This window comes from Xenopus laevis, chromosome 2L (assembly GCF_017654675.1).
Source record: "Xenopus laevis strain J_2021 chromosome 2L, Xenopus_laevis_v10.1, whole genome shotgun sequence".
NCBI classification, from domain to species: domain Eukaryota; kingdom Metazoa; phylum Chordata; class Amphibia; order Anura; family Pipidae; genus Xenopus; species Xenopus laevis.
The window spans coordinates 6307386-6334064 of record NC_054373.1 but is presented as its reverse complement, the minus strand read 5'-3'; the positions used below and the strand labels follow the sequence as shown (position 1 = coordinate 6334064).

The 26679-nt window shown below is 43.5% G+C and overlaps 1 protein-coding gene across 1 annotated transcript in view; it reads left to right on the top strand.

Annotated features, from left to right (window-relative positions):
* LOC108707388 (capZ-interacting protein) overlaps nucleotides 1-26679 on the top strand; it is a 42114-nt gene that overhangs the window by 5846 nt on the left and 9589 nt on the right. The window lies entirely within an intron of this gene.

Genomic DNA, 26679 nt, shown 5'->3' with positions numbered 1-26679 from the left:
CTATAGACACCATCTCTCCCTACTATACCTGCTATCCCACAGTCACACTCCCTTCCCAGAGACTATTATCCACTGTTACTACAGGCACCATCTCTCCCTTCTATACCTGCTATCCCACAGTCACATTCCCTTCCCAGAGACTATTATCCACTGTTACTATAGACACCATCTCTCCCTACTATACCTGCTATCCCACAGTCACACCCCTTGACAGAGACTATTATCCACTGTTACTATAGGCACAATCTCTCCCTACTATACCTGCTATCCCACAGTCACACTCCCTTCCCAGAGACTATTATCCACTGTTACTATAGGCACCATCTCTCCCTACTATACCTGCTATCCCACAGTCACACTCCCTTCCCAGAGACTATTATCCACTGTTACTATAGACACCATCTCTCCCTACTATACCTGCTATCCCACAGTCACACTCCCTTCCCAGAGACTATTATCCACTGTTACTATAGACACCATCTCTCCCTACTATACCTGCTATCCCACAGTCACACTCCCTTCCCAGAGACTATTACCCACTGTTACTATAGGCACCATCTCTCCCTACTATACCTGCTATCCCACAGTCACACTCCCTTCCCAGAGACTATTATCCACTGTTACTATAGGCACCATCTCTCCCTACTATACCTGCTATATAAGAGTTCCTCTGTAAGTGATGGCCTATAGCGTGCATGTCACACAGTTGCAGTAATATCTCTAAAGTCTAAACAGCAGTACAGACTGATGCACCGGAAACACAGATTCTCCCAGAGAGGGAAATATGTGACAAAGAGCAGAGTCTCAGGAATGGCAAATTTTACAAGTTCTCACCAAAGTGTTTAAAGGACAAGTTATAAAGACACAACCCCTTCCTCCTGTTTTATTTCATACACAAACTTTAACAGTGGTTTGTTCTCTGCTGCAGACAGAATTTGTTTTATCTTTCCCCGTCTCATAGTTTAATCAGTTAAAGGCTTCTCATGGGAGCAGTGCTGCAATGTAAATAGGCCAGGTTGCCCTGCTTTAGGGTAAGGGCACACTTTGCGATTCCGGGAAATTTAGTCGCCCGGCGACTAATCGCCTCCACTTTGCGGCGACCAATCTCCATGAATGCCTTACCACACTCTGTGCCTGGCTAAAATGAAAAAATCGGCGCCTCTGATCACACGAGGCGATTCATTTTCCGAAGTCGCCCGAAGTTTCTTTGTGAGGCAACTTTGGGCGACTTCAGAAAACGAATCGCCGCGTGTGACTAGCGCCGGTGATTTTTTATTTTAGCCCTTTTCATTGAGCCCATGTTGAAAATGGGGATATACCGTCCCACGGAACCAGACTCCAGCAGATCAGTTGACTTTAAGGCCAAGTCCCCGTCCCCATGATGTGCAGGTGGCCTAGAGACAGATGAATATTGTGATTCCTCTACAGCTGAAATGCTGTGGGCTGCAACTCCCTGCCATAGAATAGTTACTTATCCACACCCTGATTATATTTAACCCTGGAATTCCTGGAATCCCAGTGTTGGACATTTGGGAGCAGGCACTATATGTTCACATCTATGTCCCCAGGGTACATGGAGCTGGTTGCTGCCCTTACATTCCTATGTTATCCGGCCTGAAAGTTTAGCAGAAATCCTAAACTGATGCCTGAGGTTCCTGCTTGGAGAATGAGAGGTTCAGAAGGAACAGCTGTGTTTGCTACAGAGTCCCATTAAGCACAATGGGAAGGAGACATGTAGAATAAAATCCCAGGCATGCCAGGATTGTCTATAGGGAAGTCTCCTAAAATGTGACCTTCGTCCCTACTCAGCTGACAAGGAGCTTGGGGGGATTTCCCCTATATAAAGTATTCAGACTAAACCCCTTTCACCACCAAAAAAAAATCCTATATAAAGTATATAGAGGGCAGTGGAATTTCCCCCTAGCTAACTGCGGCACCCTTTACTAAATGAACCCTATTAAGCATGAGCAGGAAGTGAGCAGGGGCTGCTGGGAGCTGTAGTTAAACAACAGGTGGATGCTGGGAGTAGTAGTCAGTAGGGTAACCTAACCTCCAGCTAAATATTGTATCTGGGCTCCCATACAACCACTCCTGTAATACTTCATCCCCTTGTATATATTTATATCTGGTACCAGTGTTGGACTGGCCCACAGGGATACCAGGAAAACTCCCGGTGGGCCCAGGTGTCAGTGGCCCTAATGCTGCTAAACATTTGTCTTATTTCATGGCTATTCCCTATTTCTATGAGTACAAAGAGGCAAAATAGGTGGAATAATAGATTATAGTATTATAGTATGTAAAGAAAAGAGACTAGGAGAATAGAGGTTGAGTGAGGAGAGGAGGAATAATAGTACTGAGAGTGGGCCCCTGGTCTAAGGTTCTTTGGTGGGCCCCTAGTCTAAGGTTTTTGGGTGGGCCCCTGGTGTCCCAGTCCTAAACTGTCTAGTACAGTAGGGAGACTGCAGGACCCGCTCTGCCCCAGATCCCCAACAGCCATGGGGTCTGCCCCTCATATTATTATGCCCAGGCACCAGGTGGAAATCTTATGTGCAGCATTGGAGCCAGGGCCGGACTAGGGGTAGGCAGAGTAGGCACGTGCCTAGGGCGCAAAGCTGAGGGGGCGCCAGGCACGTACCTGTTCTGTCGCCTACCCCGTGTCTGGTCCTGTCTCTCGCCAACTGCCGCTGGTGTCTTGCGCATAAATGCTCTTGTGCGCATGCGCGCACACATTTTGTGCATGCGCGCTGGAGCGAAATTTCGCACATGCGCAGTCAAACGCGCACAGAGCCGGCGCCGTGGCCCGCCAGGTTGTCTAGGGCGCCTGGCCAGGTTGGCCCGGCTCTGATTGGGGCAGTAGAGGGCCTGAACAGTTCTATGGACCAAACTATGGACCCCAACAGAACTTGCTGCAGGAGTGTGTAGAGATTGGGCGGGTCATGTGCTCATTTTGGTTGTAACTGGGGGCTCTATAGGTAGTTGTTATGTTTTGGTAGCCGAGGATGAGTAGAGTATAACAGTGCTTTATTAGCAGGCTCATGCAGCCATTACACAACAGTAAGCAACTCTAACACCACAAGCTGTATAGAAAGTATGCACAGTATAAGTCTTGAGCACAGTGACATCTACAGGCCATTTGTATAAACACCACAGTAGTGATGCCATCCAGCCTGTATTTCAGCAGTAAATTACCAGCTCAGCTGGCTGCTACTAAACGTTTTACTTATAATTTACTATAATTCTCTGACCTTCCTCCAACTCCCTGCCCATTTATGTCCTGGATCCTCCTAAATCCCTGCTTCTACCACAGCTGTCCCCATTGGACCTGCCCACCCTCTGCCTTGTGATGTCATCACTCCTCTATTATGATGTCACTCCCCCAGTTTCCCTCAACAAGTGGCTGGGATAATACATTGAGAACCCCATCTATAATGCAGCAATTTCACTTTGCAACTGGAATACCATTCTGCTCCCTAGGGGGAGGGACGTACTAACTAATCTAATACAAATCCTCTGTAAGGCTACAAATGTATTGATATTGCTGCTTTTTTATCACTCATCTTTCTATTCAGGCCTCTCCTATTCAGATTCCAGTCTCTTATTTAAATCATTGCATGGTTGCTAGGGGAATTTGGACCCTAGCAACCAGATGACTGACACTGCAAACTGGAGAGCTGCTGAATAAAAAGCTAAATAACTCAAAAACAACAAATAATAAAAAATGAAAACCAATTGCAAATTGTTTTTGAATATTTAAATTAAAAGGTAAACAACCCATTTAAAGGTGAGCCACCCCTTAAAGGCACAGCATGAACGTATTCACTGCTGTATCATCAGATATCTTACTGTATCCATTACTGTATCTGTACACGTAACCCAATGAGCTATGTGTTATTTTAGTCCGAGATCCAGCGTGCACAGCTTTCTCCAGCTCTCCCGACCGCTTTGTTAGATATATGACACATTCTCCGAGGCTGATGGAAGCAGAATCCTTTGCTGCTACAGGAGGGGGCACATTAAATTGCACATAAACACTGAGAGGCTCTGTGCCAATAATGGGATATTCCAATCAATGCTCTGTCTTTGCCAAACCAATATCCAACCTAAACCATTCTCAGGTCTCTCCAGGCAGCAGTGCTGTAAAGATAAGTTGGCCTTTGGTAATGGTTATATCTCTGCACCCTGGGCCACCTCCAAAATAAATGTCAAGACATTTTATAGTCTGAAGCGGAATATAACCTTAAAGGGGAACTATTGCGAAAATCAAAATTTAATATAAACTTCAGCATATTGAAATTAGAAACTTTCTAAATACAATCAATTAAATATTCTGTACCATTTCTGAAATAATCAAGTTTATCTTCACTATTCCTCTCTCAGCATCTGTTTCTCTTCATTCTCTCTTCGTGCAGCAGTTGGGTGTCAGATATTCACTGACAGTTAGATCCAATATATCTTATAGGGGGCTCCTTTTGCCTAGAAGATGTATTAGAGGTCACTTTATTAAACTCATCAGACATCATGTCTCTCTACATGCAGGATTTGTGCAAAAGGCAGTTATTTTGTTACATTTTGTTTGTACTGGAATCAGTTATTTGAGTGAGCTAATACATCTGCTAGGAAAGGAGCCCCCCTATAAGATATATTGGATCTAACTGTCAGTGAATATCTGACACCCAACTGCTGCATGAAGAGAGAATGAGAGGGATAGTGAAGATAAACTTGATTGTTTCAGAAATGATGCAGAATATTTAATTGGTTCTATTTAGAAAGTTTCTTATTTCAGTATGATGAAGGTTATATTACATTTTCACAAAAGTCCCCCTTTAAACAAAACATTATAATTCTTCTGATGTTGAGCCGAAGATAGAGGACCACACAGGAAACTGCTGCGTTAACAGGAAGCGACATGTGAGAATTCAAGTCTGTGGTGGAATCAGTGCACCAAAAAAAACCAACAGGTTCCCCTAAAGAGGTGGGTCACCTATAAATTGACTATTAGCATGTTTTAGACTGGATAATTCAAAGTAACTTGTCCATTGGCCTTCATTTTTTCTTTTTTTATAGTTTTTCAATTATGTGCCTTCTTCGTCTGACTCTTTCCAGCTTTCAAAGGTGGGGTCACTGACCCCATCTAAAAAACAAATGCTCTGTAAGGCTACAAATGTATTGTTATTGCTACTTTTTATTCCTCATCTTTCTATTCAGGCCTCTCCTATTCAAATCTGTGCGTGGTTGCTAGGGGAATTTGCACCCTAGCAACCAAATTGCTCAAACTGGAGAGCTGCTGAATGAAAAGCTAAATAACTTTAAAACCACAAATAATAAAAAATGAAAACCAATTGCAAATTGTCTCAGGATATCCCTCTCTACATCATACTAGCCGTTAATTTAAAGGTAAACAACCCTTTTATGATTCTGTCATTCATTGCATGCCCTCCTGTATGTTGCCAGCAGGGATATAGACATAACCTTATGTTTGATAGAGTAGAGGCCTCGTTTTGAAGGCTGACATTGATTTCTGTTGGAGGCGCTTGCTGTCCCCCTGCAGCTTGGGAGACTATTTTAATATCATTTCTGCTGTTTTGGGTGACGACGATGAGTTTTTTTGTTTTGTTTGATCATTTCTTTGCTTTCTGTTCTCACTACAGATGTTTCCTCTTTCACGATTCTGCTGACAGGCTGTCTGTACCATGTACTAAATGTACTAAAATACTCGCCTTCCCCATTTTCTTTTGTCAGTGGTTATAAAGTTTGTGCCCATGGCCGTATTTACTGCACGTGTCATAGACGGTGGTGCAATCTGATCCCAATGCACTGCTGTTTCCCACCAAGTAGCACAGGCCTCCTGGGGCTCAGGCATTCACCCCATTGCAGTGCCGTAGGCTAGAAATGCTTTTTTTGTATTTTATGTTCTAAACTTACTGCACCAGCCCACAGGTCCAGGCCTTCATTAGCTCCCCATCTTAGATCTTGTTTGGCATCTTTTGTGTGTCAGTGGCACTGCACATGCTCAGTGGGCTCCAGGCTGCTGTTAAGAAGCTATGCTTAGGGATCATGAAAAATTATCAAGCAGGAAAGGTTTTTTTGTCATAGAAGGTTATGCTGCAGATTGCACTGATTTTTACGCTGCCATGTAATGTGAATCTGAATGTATTACACATTGTATTGTGAGTGTGATAAATAATTGTGACAGTTAAAGGTTCAATATAGTTGGTGAAGTCAGCAGAAAGCAAAGGTGTATTTCGAAGAAAGGCAAGTATTTCAAAAACAATAAAAAAGAAAAAAATGAAGGCCAATTAAAAAGTTGTTTTGAATTAGCCAGTCTAAAACACGCTAAAAGTTATATTCTATCAGTATTGTATATTGTGAGTGGCTCCCTAAGCTCAGTAAGTGACAGCAGCACAGAGCATGTGCAGTGAATCAGCAGAAAAGAAGATGGGGAGCTACTGGGGCATCTTTGGAGACACAGATCTTTACTGCTAAAGGGCTGTGGTTGCCTTGGGCTGGTACAGAAGCACAAAACATCATGTACAACATTTCTACCTACTTCTTTAGTTAGGCTTTAGTTCTCCTTTAAGATATGCCTCCCCTCTCCAATATCCTTATTTTTTTAAAGGCAAACTTTGCCGGACATTTTCCACCGGTCTTGTTATTTATTTAAAAAGTTACTTTTTGTAGGAAATATCTGTCTGCAACATTTAATCAGTTCCTTAAATAAAAAAAAAAACATCCAGATTTCATTTCCAGATAAACGGAACGCTCCTAATGAACTACAGTGAAGCTTCAGTTTTCTTGTGGCCCCACCAATATATATAATGTATAATTAAATTTTCCTGATTTTACACCATAATTTTTTCTGGTCCCCTGAAGAACATAAAAATGGGTGTTCCATTGTTTGTTTATATATACATATATGCTTTAAATGGCATGGGGCCACACATCCCCACCAGTTCTATGAAGTGGTGTAACTAGATGTTACTGGGTCCCATAGCAAATTCAATTGAGGGCCCCAAAAGACTTGGGTAAATTGACCCAATGTACCAAGATATAATGGGATTGTTCATTAATTAGAGCTTTACTGGGCCCCAGGATAAGTGTAGTGGAGGAGACACAGCACTCTGCTACTGGAAGACTAAACAAATTCATTTTTTAACTTACATTTTATTAGAATGGTTAAAATTAAAACTAAATGGAGAAAAAGTTATCACATGCGGTGTACTTTTTGAAGACATAGTGGCATATTAATCAAGGGTCGAATTTCGAATTGAAAAAAACTTCAAAATTCGAATTCAAAAAGACCAGCCGAAATTAAGTCAAAGTTTTTTTTTTTGGTCGAATAGGTCCATTTTCGGTCGAATAGGTCCGTTTTCGGCCGAATTTGAATCGTACGAATCGAAGGAATAGCGCATTCGATTGAATTCGATTCAAAGTTTTCCCCCCCAAAAAAACTTAGATTTTTCAAAGTCCACCAATTGACTCCAAATAGGTTCTAGGAGGTCCCCCATAGGCTAAAACAGCAGTTTGGCAGGTTTTAGATGGCGAATGGTCGAAGTCTGATTTTTAAAGAGACAGTACATTTGATATTCAAATTTTTTAATTTTTTTCAAATCGAATTTGGACTATTCCGAAGTAATAGTAAATTCACCTCAACCTTTGATAAATCTGCCCCATAAAAAATGTGAAAGTGAGCTGTCTCTTTATTTCAAGCCAGATTCACAGACGATGAAATACTGTGTATTAGTTGATTTGTCATTAGCAAGGACAGACAGACCACTGGGCCCCTCCTGTGGTGACAATCTCTGAAATCCAAACACTGTCTCTTTAAACAGAGCAGAGCTAGCTGACAGCAGGGAAGGAATGCTGGATATGCCTCTCTATATTAGACACCACGTGACTGCTTATTAGATCCTCTGTGCTGATACCACTCAGAGAGGTGATTTCAGTTTTATTCCTGAGCTGTGTGTGCCCGACTCCCCTTGCCACCCATCCTGCTTGTCTGATTGGGTCTTAACTGTACCCTCAGTATTGGGCAGGTCCTCTCCCTGATTTAGAAAGCTGTCAATCTCTTATAAATAGAAGTGATGTTCCCCCTCCCTAGGGACGCCTCCTTATTGTCTCCCACAGTAGAGATGCTCCCAGCTGACCCACATTACACAGCTGTTACTCACATGACATCCTCCCTTTAATCTCCAGGGACCTGCACATCTCTGCCCCATGCGTTTCGCATTCAGGTGGTGGATCTTTAGAGCGGAGAGGGAGCCCAGTCACTGTGAGTGGAGCCACAACAGTTACCTGTAGGCACAGAGAAGGCAGGGGAATGTCCAAGCTATGGCCCTTCCGCTATTGCTGAATTGCAACTCCCAGTATTACTTAGGATGCGGAGATTTGCAGATCAACAACAGCCGGAGGGCTGCAGCTACTGCATATTTGCAGTATTACACTATCCCAGACTCATAGTGGTCACTAATAGCACTGAAGAACGCTGTAATACCATTGTACTGTATTGCGTATATATGATTATATTGTAATTGTACTGTGCAGAGTCAGTGGTCTATAATACTGTCATGCCATTGTAGCATTTTGTCTGTTTCCATGCATAATAATATTAATTATTCCTACAATTTCAATTGTCATGTATACTCTAATCACAGAACCTGATATTAACGATTAATGATATTATAAGAAACCTGACTGTATGCAGTGAAATTCCCCCTTCATTTACTGCTGTGGATAGGAATTGTCAGACGGTCCCTAACTGCTCAAGCAGGGGGAGCCCCGCCTTACTTCCCAGCCATGCAGAACTCAAGCAGCTTTGTTTGTTTCCCTGTAGAGCAGTCGGCGACTGTGTAGAGATTCGTATTGGATTTTATTTTTGCCTTTACATCCCCTTTAGTGTTTACAACTCCAGCTGCAGGGACAAAGATCATGGAGCCAGATTTAAACAGATAAACTGGGATTCTATTTGGAGGATTATTTTGCTGCAGCCACTGGTTCTGCAGAGTTGGAGAAAGTTTGTATTAAACAAAACAAAAACTATAAAATCCACATTAGATTACATGACAACACAGGAGCCAGTGCAGTCTGTATATTCTGATTATTAATCAGTCTTGTTGTATCGGCTTCTGGCAGATATTATTTGACTTGTGCTGTTTTGATCATTTATGACGATCCCTAAGCAGCCCAGACCACACTGAGCATGTGCACAATCTTGGTCTTGCAAAGACGTATAACAAAGTTACAAGATGGCGACCCCCTGTGACCAACTTTGAAAGCATAAATCATTTGTTTGATTAGGCTTGTGGTGCAGTAAGTTCATGTTTATGTTTAGTATACAAAATACAGCATTTCTAGCCTTATTCTACTTTACATTTTACTTCCCCTTTAAAGGGGTTGTTCACCTTTGAGTTAACTTTTAGTATGATGTAGAGAGTGATATTCTGAGCCAATTTGCAATTGGTTTTAATTTTTTATTACTTTTGGTTTTTGAGTTATTTAGCTTTTTATTCAGCAGCTCTCCAGTTTGCAATTTCAGCCATTTGGTTGTAAGGGTCCAAATTACCCTAGCAACCAGGCATTGATATGAATAGAGACTGGAATATGGATAGGAGAGGCCTGAATAGAAAGATGAGAAATAAAAAGTAGCAATAACAATAAACGTGTAGTCTTACAGAGCATTTGTCTTTCAGATGGGGTCAGTGACCCCTATTTGAAAGCTGGAAAGAGTCAGAAGAAAAAGGTAAATTATTTTAAAAAAAACTATTAAAAAAAATAATGAAAAGTTGCTTACAATCAGCCATTCTATAACATACTAAAAGTTAACTTAAAGGTGAACCACCCCTTTATCTGTATATCTATGGGATAACAGTATACAGTATCAGAATTCTCTATAATGCTTTTGAACTGTAGTGATGCTCAATACTGATGTACTAGTGATGTGCGGGCCGACCCGAGGCCTGCAGGTTTACCCACAGGTCGGGCGGGTTCGGGCCGACCCCTGGACGAAATGAGCGGGTCGCGGGCCAGCTCTTCTCCTGCTCGCATAGCCCGCGACCTAGTAATTTATAGACTTCCGCCTGCCCCGCCCCGCGGGTGCGGCTCTATAAATAAAGGGGAGCAGCGGGTAGGGAGCGGGTGGGTTAGGGTCGGGTGCGGGTCGAGAAATTCTCGACCCGCACAGCACTATGATGTACCTATGTTATATTACATCTGAACTGTGTTGTATACTGTATATTGGGTATATCTGGTTCTGTACCACCAATGTGTTCTGTACTATACTGTCAGTAGTGAGTTATATGTAGAGATGTCGCGAACTGTTCGCCGGCGAACTTGTTCGCGCGAACATCGGGTGTTCGCGCTCGCCGGAAGTTCGCGAACGTCGCGCGACGTTCGCCATTTTGGGTTCGCCATTGTTGGCGCTTTTTTTTGCCCTCTCACCCCAGACCAGCAGGTACATGGCAGCCAATCAGGAAGCTCTCCCCTGGACCACTCCCCTTCCCTATAAAAACCGAAGCCCTGCAGCGTTTTTTCACTCTGCCTGTGTGTGCTGAAGAGATAGTGTAGGGAGAGAGCTGCTGCCTGTTAGTGATTTCAGGGACAGTTGAAAGTTTGCTGGCTAGTAATCGTTTTGATACTGCTCTGTTATTGGAGGGACAGAAGTCTGCAGGGGTTTGAGGGACATTTAAGCTTAGGTAGCTTTGCTGGCTAGTAATCTACCTTCTACTGCAGTGCTCTGTATGTAGCTGCAGTGGGCAGCTGTCCTGCTTCTGATCTCATCTGCTGACTGCTGCAATAGCAATAGTCCTTGTAAGGACTGCTTTTATTTATTTTTTTGTTGTTTTACTACTACTACTACTACTACTACTACTACTACTACTATAAGAGCCCAGTGCTATTAGTCTAGCAGTGTTGGGGAGTGGGACTGGTGTGCTAATCTGCTGCTCCTAGTAGTTCAGCAGCACCAACTTTAATTTTTTTTTTTTAATATTCATTCTTTTTTTATTTAACTTTTTTTTATTTTACTATCGCTGTAGTAGTGTATAAGTTGACCTTTTAGGCATTATTTGCCCTGTAGGCATTTTTTGCCCAGTGTGTTATTCAACCAACTGCTATCTAGCTGTGTGCCCGTGTTCACATTCTGTCTAAATATCCATAATATTACCGTCTCCAGAAAAAACACCGGAGTGACTTTTTTCAAGCAGCCATAATAAATTTTACGTAATCCGTATCCATCGCTGTAGTAGTGTATAAGTTGACCTTTTAGGCATTATTTGCCCTGTAGGCATTTTTTGCCCAGTGTGTTATTCAACCAACTGCTATCTAGCTGTGTGCCCGTGTTCACATTCTGTCTAAATATCCATAATATTACCGTCTCCAGAAAAAACACCGGAGTGACTTTTTTCAAGCAGCCATAATAAATTTTACGTAATCCGTATCCATCGCTGTAGTAGTGTATAAGTTGACCTTTTAGGCATTATTTGCCCTGTAGGCATTTTTTGCCCAGTGTGTTATTCAACCAACTGTTATCTAGCTGTGTGACCGTGTTCACATTCTGTCTAAATATCCATAATATTACCGTCTCCAGAAAAAACACCGGAGTGACTTTTTTCAAGCAGCCATAATAAATTTTACGTAATCCGTATCCATCGCTGTAGTAGTGTATAAGTTGACCTTTTAGGCATTATTTGCCCTGTAGGCATTTTTTGCCCAGTGTGTTATTCAACCAACTGTTATCTAGCTGTGTGACCGTGTTCACATTCTGTCTAAATATCCATAATATTACCGTCTCCAGAAAAAACACCGGAGTGACTTTTTTTCAAGCAGCATTCTTATATTTTACGTAATCCGTATCCACCGCTGTGTATACGTTGACCTTGTAGGCATTATTTGCCCTGTAGGCATTTTTTGCCCAGTGTGTTATTCAACCAACTGCTATCTAGCTGTGTGCCCGTGTTCACATTCTGTCTAAATATCCATAATATTACCGTCTCCAGAAAAAACACCGGAGTGACTTTTTTTCAAGCAGCATTCTTATATTTTACGTAATCCGTATCCACCGCTGTGTATACGTTGACCTTGTAGGCATTATTTGCCCTGTAGGCATTTTTTGCCCAGTGTGTTATTCAACCAACTGCTATCTAGCTGTGTGCCCGTGTTCACATTCTGTCTAAATATCCATAATATTACCGTCTCCAGAAAAACACCGGAGTGACTTTTTTTCAAGCAGCATTCTTATATTTTACGTAATCCGTATCCACCGCTGTGTATACGTTGACCTTGTAGGCATTATTTGCCCTGTAGGCATTTTTTGCCCAGTGTGTTATTCAACCAACTGCTATCTAGCTGTGTGCCCGTGTTCACATTCTGTCTAAATATCCATAATATTACCGTCTCCAGAAAAAACACCGGAGTGACTTTTTTTCAAGCAGCATTCTTATATTTTACGTAATCCGTATCCACCGCTGTGTATACGTTGACCTTGTAGGCATTATTTGCCCTGTAGGCATTTTTTGCCCAGTGTGTTATTCAACCAACTGCTATCTAGCTGTGTGCCCGTGTTCACATTCTGTCTAAATATCCATAATATTACCGTCTCCAGAAAAAACACCGGAGTGACTTTTTTTCAAGCAGCATTCTTATATTTTACGTAATCCGTATCCACCGCTGTGTATACGTTGACCTTTTAGGCATTATTTGCCCTGTAGGCATTTTTTGCCCAGTGTGTTATTCAACCAACTGCTATCTAGCTGTGTGACCGTGTTCACATTCTGTCTAAATATCCATAATATTACCGTCTCCAGAAAAAACACCGGAGTGACTTTTTTTCAAGCAGCATTCTTATATTTTACGTAATCCGTATCCACCGCTGTGTATACGTTGACCTTTTAGGCATTATTTGCCCTGTAGGCATTTTTTGCCCAGTGTGTTATTCAACCAACTGCTATCTAGCTGTGTGACCGTGTTCACATTCTGTCTAAATATCCATAATATTACCGTCTCCAGAAAAAACACCGGAGTGACTTTTTTTCAAGCAGCATTCTTATATTTTACGTAATCCGTATCCACCGCTGTGTATACGTTGACCTTTTAGGCATTATTTGCCCTGTAGGCATTTTTTGCCCAGTGTGTTATTCAACCAACTGCTATCTAGCTGTGTGCCCGTGTTCACATTCTGTCTAAATATCCATAATATTACCGTCTCCAGAAAAAACACCGGAGTGACTTTTTTTCAAGCAGCATTCTTATATTTTACGTAATCCGTATCCACCGCTGTGTATACGTTGACCTTTTAGGCATTATTTGCCCTGTAGGCATTTTTTTGCCCAGTGTGTTATTCAACCAACTGCTATCTAGCTGTGTGCCCGTGTTCACATTCTGTCTAAATATCCATAATATTACCGTCTCCAGAAAAAACACCGGAGTGACTTTTTTTCAAGCAGCATTCTTATATTTTACGTAATCCGTATCCACCGCTGTGTATACGTTGACCTTGTAGGCATTATTTGCACAGTGTTTTCTTCAAACCGCCATCTAGCTGTGTGAGCTTGTTCACATTTTGTCTAAATATTGATAATATTATCGTCTCTAGAAAAACCACTTGAGTTACTTTTTTTCAAGCAGCATTCATATATTTTACGTAATCCGTATCCACCGCTGTGTATACGTTGACCTTGTAGGCATTATTTGCACACTGTTTTCTTCAAACTGCCATCTAGCTGTGTGTATTATCGTTTCCAGAAAAACCAACTGAGTTTTTGTTGTTGTTGTTTTTTTAAAAATAATGCCAGGCAAAGGCAGGCCGCCACGCAGAGGCCGTGCTAGGGGCCGTGCTGCTATGCAATCCTGTGGCCCTAGCAAATTGCCCAGTTTTAAAAAGCCAATGACCCTGAACTCCCAAAATGCTGAAGAGGTAGTTGACTGGCTTACACAGCACACCCCATCCTCTACCGTTTCTAACTTTACCACAACATCCTCCTCATCCTCCACTGCTATGGCCACCCCACGTAACACTTCCTCCACCACCGGTGCCCCTTCTTCACTGGGGTCAGAGGAGTTATTTTCCCATGAGTTTCTTGAACTGAGTAATGCGCAACCATTATTGCCAGAAGAAGATGAAGGAGATGAGGACCTTACACCAGATTTAATTCTGGCAGAGAACACGATAGAGATGGACATAATGAGTGATGAGGAGGAGGTCCCCGCTGCTGCTTCCTTCTGTGATGTGTCAGAAGAAATTGATGCATCTGAGGAGAATGATGATGAGGAGATTGATGTTTTGTGGGTGCCTAGTAGAAGAGAGCAAGAGGAGGGTAGTTCAGATGGAGAGACGGAGAGTCAGAGAGGCAGTAGGAGAATAAGACCTAGAAGAAGCAGGGAGGACAGCCCGCAGGGATCAGTAGGGCAACAACATGTATCGGCACCTGTGTTCAGCCGGCCAACGCACCCGCCATTGCCGCCAATACCGCCAACTCCGCCAACTTCTACTGTTACCGCCAGATCGCACACTTCCAAAAAGTCAGCAGTGTGGGATTTTTTTAATGTGTGTGCCTCTGACAAAAGCATTGTAATTTGCAATGAGTGCAGTCAGAAACTGAGCCTTGGTAAGCCCAACAGCCACATAGGTACAACTTCTATGCGAAGGCACATGAGCGGCAAGCACAAAGCACTTTGGGAGCAACACCTCAAAGGCAACAGGCAAACTAAAAGCCACACTCCTTCTGGTCCAGCATCTTACTGCTCTACCTCTGCTCTCCTTGACCCGTCTGAACCACCCTCCACTCCGCCTTCCACCTTGACCACCTGTTCCCATTCCCAGTCATCTGCCACCAGCCAAGTTTCTGTGAAGGCCATGTTTGAGCGTAAGAAGCCAATGTCTGACTGTCACCCCCTTGCGCGGCGTCTGACAGCTGGCTTGTCTGCACTCTTAGCCCGCCAGCTTTTACCATACCAGCTGGTGGACTCTGAGGCCTTCCGCAAATTTGTAGCAATTGGGACACCGCAGTGGAAGGTACCCAGCCGCAATTTTTTTTCTAAAAAGGGAATACCACACCTGTACCAACATGTGCAGAGCCAAGTTACCGCATCTCTGTCACTTAGTGTTGGGCCAAAGGTCCATATGACTACTGACGCATGGTCCTCCAAGCATGGTCAGGGCAGGTATGTCACCTACACTGCCCACTGGGTGAACTTGGTAATGGCTGGGAAGCAGGGAATGGGTAGCTCAACAACAACAGTGGAGTTGGTGTCACCGCCACGGATTGCACGCGGTTCTGCCACCACCTCTACTCCTCCATCGCTCTCTACCTCGTCTTCTTCTTCTTCTTCTTACTCTGCTGCTGGGTCCTCCTTCTCCTCCTCCACACCTGTGCACCCCCAGCTCCCCCTAGGCTATTCGACGTGCCAGGTACGCCGTTGTCACGCTGTCTTGGGGATGACGTGCCTGGAAAGCAAAAACCATACCGGATCTGTACTCCTGTCATCTCTGCAGTCACAGGCCGATCGGTGGCTGACCCCACACCAACTGCAGATCGGAAAAGTGGTGTGTGACAATGGAAGCAATCTGTTGGCAGCGTTGAGACTAGGCAATTTAACACATGTGCCCTGCATGGCACATGTGTTAAATTTAATAGTCCAACGTTTTGTCTCCAAGTACCCAGGATTCCAGGACGTTCTCACCCAGTCCAGAAAGGTGTCGGCCCATTTCAGGCGTTCCTACACAGCCATGGCACGCCTTGCTGACATTCAGCAGCGCTACAACATGCCAGTCAGGCGTTTGATTTCTGACAGCCAGACTCGCTGGAATTCAACGCTCCTTATGTTGGAACGTCTGCTGCAACAACAAAGGGCCGTCAACGAGTACCTTTTTGAACTGGGTGGTAGGACTGGATCTGCACAGCTGGGGATTTTTTCCCCCGTTACTGGGTGCTTATGCGCGATGCCTGCAGGCTCATGCGACCTTTTGAAGAGGTGACAAATATGGTCAGTCGCACCGAAGGCACCATCAGCGACCTAATACCCTTCGCTTTATTCCTGGAGCGTGCCGTGCGACGAGTGACAGATGAGGCTGTAGACCAGCGTGACGAGGAGCTGGAAGCGCACGATTTCTGGTCGGAATCACCAGAACGAACCCAGGCACCTGCTGCAACGCAGGGAGAGGTGCCAGAAGTGGAGTCAGAGGAGGAAGGTGGCTTTGTGGAGGAGGAGGAGGAGGACCAACAGGAGCAGGCTTCCCAGGGGGCTAGTGGTGACCTTTTGGGGACCCCTGGTCTTGTACGTGGCTGGGGGGAGGAGACCGTGGATGATGCAGTCCTTGATAATGAGGAAGCGGAGATGGATAGCTCTGCATCCAACCTTGTGAGAATGGGGTCTTTCATGCTGTCATGCCTGTTGAAGGACCCCCGTATCAAGAGGCTTAAGGAGAAGGACCTGTACTGGGTCGCAACGCTACTAGACCCTCGGTACAAGCATAAAGTGTCAGAAATGTTACCAACATACCACAAGTCCGAAAAGATGCGGCATTTACAAACCAGCCTGCAAAACATGTTGTACAATGCTTTTAAGGGTGATGTCACTTCAGGAACTCATCAACATTCCAGGGGCAGAGGTGCCAGTAATCCTGCCACGAGCACACCTGCAAGGACAAAGCCCTTTGGCCAGTCTGTAACGTCAGACATGCAAATGTTTTTCTGTCCAAGGCAGCGCCACAACCCTTCTGGATCCACCCTCAAAGAACGCCTCGACCGGCAGGTAGCGGACTACCTGGCATTAACTGCAGATATCGACACTCTGAGGAGCGATGAACCCCTGGACTACTGGGTGCGCAGGCTTGATCTGTGGCCAGAGCTGTCACAATTTGCCATGAACCTCTTGTCTTGCCCAGCCTCAAGTGTGCTCTCAGAAAGGACCTTCAGTGCAGCAGGAGGGATTGTAACTGAGAAGAGAACTCGCCTAGGTCACAAAAGTGTCGATTACCTGACCTTTATTAAAATGAATGAGGGGTGGATCTCGGAGGGTTACTGCACGCCGGAAGACTTGTTCTGACTTCTATGCAGCTGTCCTTCTCTTCAAGCCTCATGACTCCACACACAGCTGTCCTTTAGCGTCCTCCTCCCTCCGCCACCGTTACAAACTAGGGTGCAAACCCTACTGGTTTAATTTTTTCTGGCCTCTGTGCTTCAGTGGCTGCAACCAAAAAAACTGGGCAAACAATGTCTACAAGGTCAACGTATGGCGAAAAATGACTATTTTCAGCATTTATATGGCATATTTTTTCTGGCAACTGTGCTTCAGTGGCTGCGTCCAAAAAAATGCATATTTTCTGCATTTATATGGCATAATTTTTCTGGCCTCTGTGCTTCAGTGGCTGCAACCAAAAAAATGCATATTTTCTGCATTTATATGGCATAATTTTTCTGGCCTCTGTGCTTCAGTGGCTGCAACCAAAAAAATTTATATTTTCTGCATTTATATGGCATAATTTTTCTGTCAACTGTGCTTCAGTGGCTGCGACCAAAAAAATGCATATTTTCTGCATTTATATGACATAATTTTTCTGTCAACTGTGCTTCAGTGGCTGCAACCAAAAAAATTTATATTTTCTGCATTTATATGGCATATTTTTTCTGGCAACTGTGCTTCAGTGGCTGCAACCAAAAAAATTTATATTTTCTGCATTTATATGGCATAATTTTTCTGTCAACTGTGCTTCAGTGGCTGCGACCAAAAAAATGCATATTTTCTGCATTTATATGACATAATTTTTCTGGCCTCTGTGCTTCAGTGGCTGCAACCAAAAAAATTTATATTTTCTGCATTTATATGGCATAATTTTTCTGTCAACTGTGCTTCAGTGGCTGCGACCAAAAAAATGCATATTTTCTGCATTTATATGGCATATTTTTTATGGCCTCTGTGCTTCAGTGTCTGCGACAAAAAAAATGTATATTGTTAGCATTTATATGGCATATTTTTCCTGGCCTCTGTGCTGCAGTGGCTGCGACAAAAAAAAAATAATATTGTTTGCATTTATATGGCATATTTTTTCTGGCCTCTGTGCTGCAGTGGCTGCGACAAAAAAAATTAATATTGTTTGCATTTATATGGCATATTTTTTCTGGCCTCTGTGCTGCAGTGGCTGCCACAAAAAAAATTAATATTTTCAGCATTTATATGGCATATTGTTTCTGGACTTCTGGTTCAGTGGCTGCGACAAAAAAAACATAATTTTTCAGGAAAGTACACATGCCTAATTTTTCAGGGTTCTGCAACAGTGGCAAAATCGCATCTTTTATGGTCACCGCAGGTGATCAATAAAGTAGACCAAAACTGGGCCCACACTGCAGAATCTGTGTTTTTTGGTTCACTTCACTGTACATTGAATTACCTCTGCCTGACCGTGCACGTGCGCACAAGCACGGTGACTGCTAAACACACCACTACAGAAATATTGCCACCAACAGGACGAACATCCTGGAGGTGACAAGCAACTAGTAATTAAAAACTATTATTTGCTCACTTGACGGTATCATTCATTAAAGCTCTTTGCGTCTTTTTGCGTTGCAGTAAGCACCGCGTTTCGTCTTTGCGTGTGAACAGGCTGTAACTTTTACACGACTTGATTGGCATGTAGACGCCGGACGTTTTAAAGCATTTTATTACACAGGTTTAGAAATGTAGTGTGATTTCTGCCCTTTACAGCACAAAACGCAGCGCTGTGTCAACAATGGATTTTTTAGAAACATTTTTGCCCATGATCCCCCTCTGGCATGCCACTGTCCAGGTCGTTGCACCCTTTAAACAACTTTAAAATCATTTTTCTGGCCAGAAATGTCTTTTCTAGATGTTAAAGTTCGCCTTCCCATTGAAGTCTATGGGGTTCGCGAACCGTTCGCGAACCGCTCGCATTTTTGCGCAAGTTCGCGAATATGTTCGCGAACTTTTTTTCCGACGTTCGCTACATCCCTAGTTATATGTAGCTGATATTCGGTTTTATGTATTATACTCCCGTCTGTCTGTATCTGTCTGAAATTATTTCTGTGATCACACAGAACACAACTAAATGCTGGGGGGGGAGTAATGAGACCCCTCTACAAATTTTTGGTGCCATGCCCAGGGCTGTTTTATTCCATCCTTGTGACCTACACTCACAATCACATGATATTCCCACCAACACTATCCCATCCCAAACCACTCAGGGAATACGGAGTGTCTTCCAATCCATGGAATGCTCTCAGTGGGAATATATATATATATATATACAGTATACTGTATGTATATACTACTATACACACTATCCATTAGCAATCCCTTCCCCTGCCTTATTATACATAACGTTACCTTGAATGGTGTGAAAAAGATGTGGCTCAGGATTTAGATGAATCCCAGAATAATTTGCAACTGGACCAAATATTAAAGCAGTTGTTCACCTTCCAACACTTTTTTCAATTAATTTGGTTTCAGACAGTTCACCAGAAATAAAGACTTTATCCAATGACTTTCTATTTTATTTGTGTGACTGTTCTTCTAATATTGAAGTGTAAAGTGTCATTTTTCACCTTCTAAGGGCAGAGACACACGGTCAGATTTGTGGAGATTAGTTGCCTGGGGACAAATCTCCTCTTCTTCGGTGCGACTGATCTCCCCAAACTGCCTCCTCGCCGGCTAGAATGTAAATCGCCGGCGGGATGGCACTTGGAGCGATTTGTTTATCAAAGTCGCCGAAGTTGCGTCATGAAGAAACGTCGGACGACTTTGGGAAAACGAATCACTCCGATTACCATCCCGCCGACGATTTACATTCTAGCCGGTAGGCACTTAGGGAGATTAGTTGCCCTGAAGAAGAGGAGATTTATCGCCAGGCGGCTGATCTCCCTGAATCTGACGTGGGTCTCTGCTCTTAAGCAGCTCCTGGGAGGAAAGGTCGCCGACCCTGTAAACTGTTTTAAATTGATACATCTATGCTGAGCAGAATCTCTGGGTTACATTACAGGCAGCTGTTAGAATTGATACAATAGTTACTAATACTCCAGAGATGCTGCTGAGAAATGGATCAACTAAATGTTGTAAAGATTTATCAAAGGTCGAATATTCGAAGTTAAAAAAAGTTGAACTTCGAATTCAAAAAGACCGAATGGAGGTCGAAGTTGTTTGGGGTCGAAGTGGGACGAATTCGACCTACTTCGAATCGTATGATCGTACTTCGATCAAAGTTTTTTTAACTTCGACCTTAGATCTCCCAAACTCCCCCAATTGCCTCCATACAGGTTCTAGGCTAAAACAGCACTTCGGCAGCTTTTAGGTGGCGAATGGTCGAAGTCGAAGAGACAGAAAAATTAGATCTTTGCATTTCGAATTTTTTTTTAAATTCGAATAAAAGTTGGTCTATTCTGTGGTCAAAGCACCCAAAAATTACTTCGAAATTCGAAGTTTTTTACTTTAAAAATTCCCTTCAACCTTTGATAAATCTGCCCCCACCAGAGACAGGGACATTCAACTTTACACTTAGATTTTGGAAAAACAGTAAAAAAAAAAAAAAAAAAAGGAAGTAATGTAATTAAAAAAAGTCTGTGTAAATTTTCAGTAAACAGAAAGTTAAAAAAAAAGTCTTTATTTTTGGGGAACAATCTGAAAACAACAGAAAAATATGTGTTTGGGCGGTGACATCAGGGAGGAGTGATTCCAGGCATTTTAGTGCTTGGGTGGCAAAAAAGCCCAGATTTGGGTTGTGTGCCCTTTCTGTAATGTTGCGGACTCTTGGCATAAATAGTGAGGGCCCCAGAAGAGTAGCTTTTGTTTGCAGCCATCTAAGGCCTCTTACACACGGGCGTTTGTTTCTGCGCTCCCCAGCGTTGCGCTTTCTTCCGTTCAGCCGCAGGGGAGCGCAGGGTTAGATGCACTCAATTATTGTGAAGGGGGCTGTACTCACACAGATGCATGTAAGTCTAATTGCAACATGCTGCGTCCCACCTGCGTTTGGCGCTTAAATGCGTCTGTGTGAGCACCCTTGACAATAATTGAGTGCGTCTACTCCACGCAGCAAAAAACGCCCGTGTGTAAGAGCCCTAATGATAATGTTAGATTGTGGGCCTGGGGTCTCAACTTTTTCCAAATGCTCATACCACTGACAGATGAGGTGCAGCTGAACTAGAACTTCAAGCAGAGTTGACGAGGGAGGGGGGAAATGCTGGGCGGTGTAGTTCTGCAACCACAGACCATAGAAGAGAGGGTCTATCTTTGCACAGAAACCATTTGCTGCAGGAGCTCATTATATGTGTGACAGACAAACTGTTTCCCTAAAGAGCTTATTACACCTCTAAGCCTTAATAAGCCTCAATTCATTGGCAGCTTTCAGGCGATTACAATGGGATCAGACACAGAGTTTTGAAACTCCTCACTATCTGCTCTGCATGTTCATAGAATGAGGTTAAACACAGTATTTAAACAGAGCGTCTGGGCCTCTGCTGTAATCTTATTGGCTGCTGCTTCTTTTTCCCAGAAGCCAACTGCCCCTTGTCAGCAGGTTAGATGCATCTTCAGCAGTGTTGTGCACAGAAGCCTGGTATCTAAGAGATTAGGACATGTCCACTTATCATTTGGAGGAATTGCTGAACTACAGATCAGCCAGTGGCTGCTAGGGGAGACTGGGACCAGTTTGTGGATTTATTCTATAGTTAAACTAGAATGAACTCCTTCAGATAGCCATAAACCCATTGATATGGAAATAAAGGCAAATAGATGCTTATAATCAAGGATTTGTGTTGTTCTTCCATGGGTGGGCTCCCATCCATCTTGGCTTCCCCATTTGGGAGTAAGACTGGTCCCCTTATAGTTCCAGGCTCCTCCCAGCAGATACAATGTCTGGTTCTTCCAAACTGTCCCTTCAATCAGTACATGGTGATTACAATGTGCATTCCCTGTAAAGGTATGAAATCCCTTATCTTGAAAACCATTATTACAGGATCTGCCATAGACTCCAGTAAATTACATTTTTTAAAAATGATTTCCTTTTTCTGTGTAATAATAAAACAGTAGCTTGTACTTGATCCCAACTAAGATATAATTAATCCTTATAAGAAGCAAAACCAGCCTATTGGGTTTATTTAATGTTTAAATGCTTTTTAAGGTATGGAGAGACAAATTAGGGTAAGGGGAGATTTAGTCTCCCAGAATCTTAGCGTGTGCCCTTACCCTTAAAGGAGAAGGAAAGGCTTCGTACACTTGGGGGTGCCAAATGTTAGGCACCCAAAGTGATTATATTGACTTACCTGAAACCCAGAAAACTGCACCGGCCCGGGATTATACCAGTGAGCACCATAGAGCGATCCTCTTCCAGCTTCTTCTTCAAATTTCCCGGGGCAAACTTATGTGCAGTTGAACGAAATAGGCGACTTTTTAAAGTTTGGCTCTTCGTTCTACTGCTCATGGGCAGCCGTGCAAAGGAACAAAGAAGATGGAAGAAGATCGCTCTGTGGTGCTCACTGGTATAACCCCGGGCCGGTGCAGTTTTCTGCTGATAGGAGCACCAGCCCGTGGCTTTCAGATCTCTCTTTTTACTAAGTTTTAATTAATGATAACAATCCCATATTCCAGTTCCAGTTTCCAACACACCAGATCATAAGAAGATCTATTATCTGCCTGTTTTGATGAACTTGTTTATCACTCCCAATATATTGTCCTTCAGACATCCCCAGCTCTACCCTTATTAGAATACCACATTCTCCCAGCAGCCTCAGCACAGCCATTCCTTTTTCAATAAGAATGATACTATTTCCCTTATACCGTGCAATTAGATTTATGCATTCACTGTTTATTCCATGCAAGCTTTGTCTGAGCTGCAGAGCTTGTAATCGAACTACAGTGGGGTAAATGAGCTGATTGTACCTTTGCAGTAATGTGTAGTATAATGCAGAATTTATTTGGGGAGTAGGTGCAGAAAGGGAACCATGAGCACGAATGTAGGGGGAGACAGGGGCAGGTGCTGGATGGAAGTAGGTAGTAGTGATTAACAATTTCTTTTTATGAGAAGATGAGCAGAGACCTCCATTCTGGGATGACAGTGGATGTGATTTACTTAGACTTTGCTAAAGCATTTGATACAGAGCCACACAGAAGGTTACTGGTTAAATTAAAAATTGTTGGCCTGGAACATAGTATTTGTACCTGGATAGAGAACTGGCTAAAAGATAGACTACAAAGAGTGGTGGTAAATGGAACATTTTCTAATTGGACCAGTGTTGTTAGTGGAGCACCGCAGGGCTCTGTACTAGGTCCCTTGCTTTTCAACTTGTTTATTAATGACCTGGAGGTGGCCATTGAAAGTACTGTTTCTATTTTTGCAGATGATACTAAATTGTGCAGAACTATAGGTTCCATGCAGGATGCTGCCACTTTGCAGAGGGATTTGTCTAAACTGGAAAACTGGGCAGCAAACTGGAAAATGAGGTTCAATGTTGATAAATGCAGGTTATGCACTTTGGCAAAAATAATATAAATGCAAGTTATCAGTGAGCATTAGTGAGGTTGGGCACTGATATTGGGGATCAGGCTCACAGTTGGGGTTCCAGTTCATTCTACTGGGCTTCAGTTGGGTTGTTCCTCCAGTTGCTGTTATAACTGCCCCATCTCTTCTGGGAAGGTTCCATGCGATGTTGGAACATTGTTGCTGGGAGTTGTTTCTATTCAGTCACAAGAGCATAAGTGGGGATCAGGCTCGCAGTTGAGGTTCCAGTTCATTTTACTGGGCTTTATTTGGGTTGCTTCTCCCGTTGCTGCTATAACTGCCCCATCTCTTCTTGGAAGGTTCCACTAGATGTTGGAACATTGTTGCTGGGAGTTGCTTCCATTCAGCCACAAGAGCATTAGTGAGGTTGGGCACTGATATTGGGGATCAGGCTCACAGCTGGGGTTCCAGTTCATTCTACTGGACCCCATTTGGGTTGCTCCACCCGTTGCTGCTATAACTGCCGCATCGCTTCTGGGAAGGTTCCACTAGATGTTGGAACATCGTTGCTGGGAGTTGTTTCCATTCAGCCACAAGAGCATTAGTCAGGTTGGGAAATGATGTTGGGGATCAGGCTCATAGTTGGGGTTCCAGTTCATTCTACTGGGCTTCAGTTGGGTTGCACCTCCCGTTGCTTCTATAACCAGGGTCGGACTGGGGGGCCCGGGGGCCCACCGTGGCTGGTTGATCGAGGCTCCACTCTGACCCCCGCCCATATTACAAAGTCCATTCTGGGGCCCCTGTTGCGTGCGCACACGCCCCTGTATGAGCTTGTAAAGAATGGCATCTTTGCGATTGCGCAGTCCCTCTGAGAGGCACGCCTCCTGGCTCCAACATGCATTTGTTCCTCTCACTACCACAGGCTCAGGGCTGCCGTAACAGGGGGCGCGCACGAGCACTAGCCAGCGCGCACGCCCCTGCGCATGCGCTCCCTCACACTTTTCACCTTTCTGACCAGGGCTCAGTGCAGCGCTGACAGGGAGCAGGTCTGGGCCAGCGGGGGCCATGAGAGCCGGGGCCCACCGGGTTTTTTCCCGGTGTCCCGTCGGCCCACTCGGACATTGTCTATAACTGCCACATTGCTTTTGGGAAGGTCCAACTAGATATTGGAACATTGTTGCTGGGAGTTGTTTCCATTTAGCCACAAGAGCTTTAAATAACTTAAAATAAATCAAAACCCACAAAAAATAAAAATGAAAACCAATTGCAAATTGTCTCAGAATATCCCTCTCTACATCATACTAATAGGAGAACAAAACCTTTAAGGTAAATTCTATGATTCAGAGAATAACTCCCTCTCAAACCATCTCCAGTTTGCCTCTAAAGGTCTAAAAATTGCTTTCTGACTCCAAAAGGGCAATTGTCCCAGGCCCTGAATCAATGAGAGTACCAGTGGTTCCAAAACCAATAGCCCTTTATATATGCCACCAATAATTAATAACCAAGGCGGGAGGGCAGTTATTTATTATTATTATTATTATTAATCTTGGGTCCCCAAACCTTAATCGTTAGCACTTGACTACCCATTCAAACCATGTCTGATGAAAAATTGTGAGCAGGGATTATCATTGTGATGAACTCAAGAACAGTAGTTGCTAAAATCTACAAAAATATGACAAAAAATGTACTAAAACAGACTAATATACATTATGAACATATTTTCCCATAACTGAACCCATAATTTGGCTTGGGGGGGAGGAACAGGAATCCTGGGGCTACAAAGTCTTTACTGCCTTACTGGCAGTTGGAAGCCTTAAGGCCCTCGTTCTGTTGAGTATTTAGAGAATTCTTAATATTTCAAGCACTGCCACTCTAAGGGAGCGGCCGGGGGGGGGGGCGACAAACAGAAATGATCTCATGAAATAATAGAGAAAAGTCACAATGGACAGAATTCGCCAAGGTCTGAAGATAAACAGTCCTCCTCGGGAACGTGGCAAGGATGTCCCTACTGACCTCATGTCTGAGAACTGATATTGTGCAATGTTCCTGGGAATGATAATACTGATGGAGGCATCAAGAGCTTTCTCAAGAAGGGCCTGGCCTTTCTTTCATTGGGTGCTCACATTTCACCATTAAACAAACTTTTAGTATGTTAGCAACTTTTCAAATGGTCTTCATATGTTATCTTTTAGAATTTTTGATTTGTTTGCTTTCCTCTTCTGTTTCTTTCCAGGTTTTCAAAGAGGGAGGGGGTCACTTATAGGGTTGCCACCCGTTCAGTTTTAACCCAGACAGCTTGGTTTTCAGAAGGGGTTTTCCAAATAATGAAAACCGGGCAGGATCCCCCTTGACTGACAAGGAGATCAGCCAATCACTGATCGCATGCCATAGCCGTGCACCATGATGTGTATTGCCCCACCCTGACATCACTGACCCACCCCTGTGACATCACTGTCCCACCCCCAGAAAGGTGGCAACCCTAGTCACTGACCCTGGCAGACAAAAATCTATTACCCTGTGAGGCTTTAATTTTATTGTTCATGTTACTTTTTATTACTTTTCTTTCTATTCAGGCCCTCTCCTGTTTATCTTCCAGTTTCTCATTCACACCACTGCCTGGTTGCTAGGAGAAATTGGACCCTAGCGACCGGATTCCATAATGGGGAGCTGCTGAACAAAAAGCTAAATAATTTTAAAAAAAACACACAAAATAAAAAATGACGGTCAATGGCAAATTGTCTCAGAATCTCACTCTCTACATCATAGCAGGAGTTAATTTAAAGGTGAACAACCCCTTTTAATAGGCCCTGGGTAATAAGCCGGTATATGTACTGCTTTAGTTTACTTTCCCTTGAAATAGACACAAACAAATTAATAATAAATATATAATAGCTTACTGTATGCCCAGAACCATACACTGTGGAAACAGAAATCACCCCGGATACCTCAGCCTCCAGGCTTATACTCCAAAACTCTCTCAGTGGGGCTCATTTATCAACACTGGGCAAATTTGCCCATGGGCAGTTACCTACAGCAACCAATCAGCGATTAGCTTTTAAAAGCCAGCTGCAAGTAGAACAATGAATGCAGCAATCTGATTGGTTGCCAAGGGTTACTGCCCATGGGCAAATTTGCCCAGTGTTGATAAATGACCCCCAGTGTTTTCTATTCTAGTCAATGTGATTTGAGACAATACAGGTTCTGATTTAAACTGTAACACTGTCTCATTTGCATTTATACAAAAT